The sequence below is a fragment of the Tenrec ecaudatus genome (genome assembly GCF_050624435.1).
Source record: "Tenrec ecaudatus isolate mTenEca1 chromosome 2 unlocalized genomic scaffold, mTenEca1.hap1 SUPER_2_unloc_11, whole genome shotgun sequence".
Lineage (NCBI taxonomy): Eukaryota > Metazoa > Chordata > Mammalia > Afrosoricida > Tenrecidae > Tenrec > Tenrec ecaudatus.
Genome location: NW_027457571.1, coordinates 778,537 through 785,143, shown reverse-complemented (window position 1 = coordinate 785,143; position 6,607 = coordinate 778,537). Strand labels below are relative to the sequence as shown.

The 6,607-nt window shown below is 37.1% G+C and overlaps 1 pseudogene; it reads right to left on the bottom strand.

Moving 5' to 3' along the window:
• Positions 1–3,258: 3,258 nt before the first annotated feature.
• Positions 3,259–3,359, bottom strand: LOC142435839 (U6 spliceosomal RNA; annotated as a pseudogene).
• Between the last annotated feature and the right edge of the window lie 3,248 nt (positions 3,360–6,607).

The following is a 6,607-nucleotide window of genomic DNA, read 5'->3' as shown; positions in this document are numbered from 1 at the left end:
TCAGACACATTGGAGGGCCGGACTATAATTAAAAGAAAAACTATGAACAAATTTCTATGCACATTGAACATATCTTATTTTGAAGTAAAAAACAAACGGGGTAAAACACCTGGCAGGCGGCATAAATGTCCTTGGTGGACCGTATGTGGCCCACGGGCCGTAGTTTGAGGACGCCTGATTATCTGATTCAAATAAGTCAATACCAGTCAGTTCAGCTCACGAATGGCTAGCCTACCAGTTTTTATGCATTCCAGTTCATTTCTGATGACTTATAAATTTCCTATATTTGTATTTCAGATATCCCACATTCCAATTTTTAATGGATGTTTGAAGTGGTTTCTCCTAATTTTGAGTACTTTCCCATCATTAAATGAAGGTTACAACACATTTGTTCCATCTGTATCAATAAGGCCAGTTCTACTTTGTGGAGGCAGCTCTTGCCTAGTGAAATTTGGAGTGCCTTCCAACCTGAGTTGTTCATCTTCTGGTGCTATATCAGATAATATTCTACTGGTATTCATACGATTTTCAGAGGCTATATTTTCAGAAGCGAAGCTCCTTTTCTTTGTTCCTAATCTGTTCTTAGTCTGGAAGACCTGCTGAAACCTTCACCATGGGTGACCTGGCAGTGTTTGAAATACCAATGGCATATCTTCTAACATCAAGCAACACACTAGCCACAATAGTAAAAACAAGCATGTCTGATGGCCACTGTTATCCTTTTATCTCCCTGTATTTGCCTATTCTATATACTTCGGATAAGTGGGATCATATGATTTCCTTACAAGTTATTTCAGTCAGCATACTGTTCTCAATGTTTATTCAAGTGGTAGCATATATCAGAACTTCATTTCTTTTTATGGCTGAAATATATCTTATTTTATAACGCTACCACATTTACTTATCCACATTTGGATAAATTCCACCCTTTGGCTATTACGAATAATGTTGCAATGACATTGGTGTACAAGTATCTCTTTGAATGCCTGCTTTCAAGACTTTTGAAATATACCTGGTAGTGAAATTGATGACTCATAAGATAATTCTATAATTAACCTTTTGAGAAACTGTTTTTCCAGTGGCTATACCATTTTGCATCCACAGCAGCAATGGCAATTTTTTTCTCAGTTTCTCCAAAGATGTGCCAATATTTTATATTTCTCTGATAAAAGTTATCCTCAAAACTTTGAGTTAATTCTGGCTCTAAATAATCCTGTTAGACAGGATAGAACTTCCCCAGAGGATATCCCAAATTTTTACAAAATAGACTTTCACATAATTTTCTGGTAAAATGGCTAATGGGTTTGAATACTAACCTTTTGATTTGCAGTCAAGCATTTAATCACTGGGTGTATTAGTCTGAGTAGACTAGAGAAACAAATCCATTGAAACTCATATGTATATAAGAGAGAGTTTTATATAAAGGGTAATTGTACATTAAAAATGCATCCCAAAATAGTCCAGCCCAAGCCCATAAGTCTGATATTAGCCCATATGTCTGATAATAATCTATACAGTCCTCTTTAGACTCAAGAAACACATGCAATGACAACAAGTGTAGTGGGTAGAAAGTCTTTGGATCCAATGAGGTTTAAAATCTCAGCCCTGGCAGGGGTCTCTACAGGGTTTCTCTGGCTTTAGAGGTCTGATTGCATCAGAGTAGATTCATGTGGCTTCTTCAGCTCAGGAAACTAGTGTAGTTCCATGTGTCTTGTCAGCAGCAATGTTTCCCAGGGACTCCAAGGAGGAGATACCAGATTTCCCAAAATTCTCAGGAGAAGGCTATGCCCACAGAGAGGCTTCATTGGCTATGACCCAATTGACCGACTAGATTCCACCCCTTCATTCTTATCCTCAAATTCACAAATGATTATATAAATACCACACTGGGTAACTAGGGCTCCTATAATCAATTTCAAAACAATGTTGTTGAGTTGATTCAGACTCATAGTGACCCGGTATGTAGGTTTTCTGAGACAATACATCTTCATAGTAGTAGAGCACCTAATTTTACCCCTGTAAAATGGTTACTTGGTTTGAACTGTCCACCTTGAGGTTAGCAGCTATGTTAGGCTGACTTCTGGAGAGAAGGAAAATCAGTGACATATGTGCATGAGCACACACAGGAACACAGAGAAGTGTATGTGAAAATAGAACTAATGTAATTGTAAAAGTGGAGAGTCCAGTTTGGTTCCAAGTCCATGGGTCACATGTTAGACTTGACATTTCACCTGTCTCCTGTAGCTTTAGTATCTGATGAAACCAAAATAGGCAAGAAGATCACAGAATAGATTTGTTACTGGATACGTGAATTAATCCAAGTTTGACAGGTCAAATGTCAGGCCACTAAATAGGATCAGCAAGCATATGATAGGTCATTGGCTCAAGTCCACAGAACCAGCATTTGACATATCAGATAACAGAATCCAGACTCAGCAATAAAAAGCAAGCATTCCCATTTTATAGGAAGTAGGCTAACCCCCAAGGAAACTTCCTTTCATTTGCATCTGGACAAAAGGATTTCACACCAACCTAATCTTCTGTTAGGTCACATCATTGGCAATTATTAGGCCTCATATGCCAATTTGACATGAAATATTCAAGAGCTGGCTAACGGTCAACCCTCAGTACAACCAGGGTTCCTATATAATCATCCAAATTGGGATGAAATAGTATCTTACTGTGATTTGACTTGCATTTTCAAAATTCATGATGTGAACATCTTTTCATGTGATTATTAGCTACACACATCCTCTTTGGAGAACTGTTTATACTTTTGCCCATACGAAATTGATTACCTGAAATGTAATAAAAATTAGAAATAAAAATTTATTTACCTATTTTATTTTTTAAAGGATATTTCATTGCATTTTCAGTGAAGGCTTAGATGCAGTTTAGATTCTCTTTCCATAATGTCTACACAAGTTGTCAATTGACATTAGTTACATTCTTCACAATGCAATAGCATTCATTTCTGTTCAGGTTGTCCCATTTTCATTAATCTACTTTCCATTTCCCCATGTCTTCTCATCTTTTCTAAACAATAATTATTGACCATTTGACCTTATATAAGTGATTTTTTAAAGAAGCCTAGTACATACAAATGATTTCCTTTTTTTTTGTTTATTTGAGCCAAGCTATTACTTAGGTTAAAGTGGGTTGATTTTACTTGACAATTTAAAATTATCTTAGTGTAGTAGTCTCAACTGACTTTTAAGTATGGATTTTTAATGAAGCTTTTGATATTTTACTGAAGCAAAAAATGCGAAAATCTTCACCAATTTGAGTGTAATCTTTGGGCAGGGTCTGTGCTGATCTTTTTTGTACCATTCTGATTTTACTATATGTGTTTCTAAAACTGGTTATATGTGGATTTTTAAAAAGGAATTTGCCATTGTGTTTCATAAATTTTTTTTCTATTTTATCAGTATCCAACTATGTGAAATTAATGAGAACAGTTGGTAAGTGGGCAGAATAGGACTGTGGTGTGTTTACACTCATAATCTTTTTTTTAAATCATTATATTGGGGACTCTTACAGCTCTTGTCATAATGCATAGATATATTATGTCAAGAACATTTGTACATATGTTGCCATCATCATTTTCAAAACATTTTCTTTTCACTCGTAATCAGACGTCCTGCTTTTGGCGGGACAGTCCCGATTTTTAACAATTGTTTCCGCATCCCGCGGCATTATTAATAAGTCCTGATTTTGGAAAAGAATGCACAAGCTAGGTTATATGGTTTTCAGCTGCCATGTGGCTATTTCACCAGGATATGAGTTTTATCAATGGTGTCCCGCTGGTGTCCCGCTTTACCAATGTTAAAATCTGGTCACCTACACCAAGTGCTGTCTTCCTTCATCCACTTTTATGTTGTCTGTCCCCCTTGGAGTGGGTTATATGTTGATCATAGTGATTGGTTCCATATTTCTCCTCCCAACTTCCCCTTCCTTTTCAGGTGTCACTGCTCTCATTATTGGTCCTAAGAGGGTTATCTGTCCCAGATTCCCTGTGTTGTGAGCTCTTATCCGTAGCAGTGTACATGCTCTGGTTTAGCCGACTTGTAAGGTAGAATTGGGGTCATGATAGTGAGGGGGAAGGAAGCATTAAAGAACTAGAGGAAAATTGTATGTTTCATCAATGCCATACTGCATTATGACTGGCTCGTCTCTTCCTTGTGACCCTTCTGAGAGGGGATGTCCAATTGTCTACAGATGGGTTTTTGGTCTCCACTCTGCACACCGCCTCATTCATATTGATATAATTTTTTGTTCTGGGTCTTCGATGCCTGATCCCTGATCCCATCGACACCTCATGATCACAGAGATGGGTGTACTTTTTATATGTAGGTTTTGTTGCTTCTCAATTAGGTGTCCACTTATCTTCAAGCCTTTAAGACCCCAGATGCTTTATCTTTTGATAGTCAGACACCATCAGCTTTCTTCACCACATTTGCTTATGCACCCATTGTGTCTTTAGCCATCTTGTTGGGAAGGTGAGCATTACAAAGTGTTCTTGCATTGAGGGAGTACTTGTGTAGAGGCCCAATATCCATCTACTACCTTAATACTTAACATTTAAATATATATACATAGATCTATTTCCCTATCATTGTATATAAATATATTTACATATATACATGCCTCTATTTAGACCTTTAGAAATATCCTTTGACTCCTAGTTTTTTCCTCTATTTCCTTTTACTTTTCTCTCATCCCACTATCATGTTTCAGGTTTCAGGTTTCAGGTTTCAGTAATTCCTCTCAGCTACATTGCTCTTGATCAAGCCCCACCAGGCATCCTACATCCTCCTCCCTGTGTATTTTACATCACTTGTTCCTTTGTCCTTAGGATTGTTGACACACCCCTTCCTTTTTCCACCTCCCCCTCTTCTATGTCCCCTCTCCTGAAACAGTTGTTCCTGTTCATTTCACCACCAGATTGTTTATTCTGCCTATCTTATCCGTCTAGACAGACATGCAAAAACAACAATAAGCACAAAACCAAAATAAAACAAACAGCAAAAAGCAAAACAAAACAAAACAAAAAACCCTCAAGCAAACAAACAACAAAAAAGAAAACCCTATAAATAGTTCCAGGTCTGATTTGTTGTTTTTTATGAGGGTTTTCCGGTTGAGTTTTGATGGGGTGCCATGCTCTGGCCCCAAAGTCTATTTCTGGTATTCCCCGGGGACTTAAATGCTTTGCTCCCCTTACTGCTCTGCAGGCCCTTCATGTTTCTCCCTGGTGTGGTGGGGTCAGATTGGGCTCACTTCCTGCATTGTGTCTCCAGTCTTGTGCCCCTTAGCGCTCGGGGTCAGTGAGGGATATTGTGTCTCATAGTGGGGCTAGCCCTATGGTTCTCTCTGTACATTGACTGTTCAGAGCAGGAATATCATCTTTGTGGTTTGGTGGGCCAGAATATGTTCCATTTTCCTTCCTTCTTTGCTTGCTCCTGTGTGCTCTGCTCAGACATGCCCCTCTCCCTGAACCGTAGCTTCAGTGCTAAACTAATTTTTCTTTCTGTTTTTTTTCTTTCTTTCCGTTTTTTTTTGCTTCATATAAGTAAAGACTGATTGTTTTCTTCGAAATAGCTTTTCACCAGTTGTTAAGATCCCAGACTCTATTCAATAAACTAAGCTAATTGTTATGTCGATTAACCAAAGCATTTGAACCTGTTTTTAAACTTAGAAAACCAATCTCGAGAGGTATAATGCAAATATATGCATACACATATTCACACACATTCTGGCATATGAATATACACAAGTAACCCTGGGGGAGTAGAGGGTTAAATATTGGGCTGCTAACAACAAAATCAACGCTTCAAATCCACTAGCCACTTCATAAGAGAAAGATGAAACTTTCTACTTCTCTAAAGATTTATAGCATTAGAAAACCTATGAAATGTTTATAAAAGTATATATATATCTTCTGGTTGTTGTTACTGTTGCCAAATTATATGTGCTACAGTGATTGCCAAAAGATCCTTTTTTCTTATGTACATCTTGGTAAAATTGTTTACTTTTGTTAAGTTGTGCGCATATCACATTCACTTGGTGTTGTTACCATCACCAAACACACCAGTATGTATAATCTAAAGAGAAACTCATTTCTCCAATCTGCCCCAATCCTTAGAAGTCACTAATAAATATTAGTTTTTATGTTTATCTTTTCATGTTATTTCTTAAAAGTGAAAATGTATAATACTTCCTTTTGGTGATTGACTTATTTTGCTCCACACAAGGTTCATCCATGTTGCAAGATGTTTTAGAAGGATATTTTTCTTTATCTCTGAGTAGCGTTTTATTGATATATGTACTACACATTATTTATCCATTCATCTAATGATGGACACTTAGATAATTTTTATATTTTTGCTGATATGAATAGTATGGCAATAAACATAGGTGTGTATATGCATGTGTTTTTCTCACTCCAATATACCTATAAAAAAAAAACTCACTCCATTGTATCAATTTTAACTCATAGTGAACCTGTAGGAGAGAGTAGAATTGCTCTCCTGACAGGGGAAGCCAGCCCCTAACACATCATTACTGGTCCAGTAGGTGCAATTGTACATCAATAATAAGTCAAGATTAT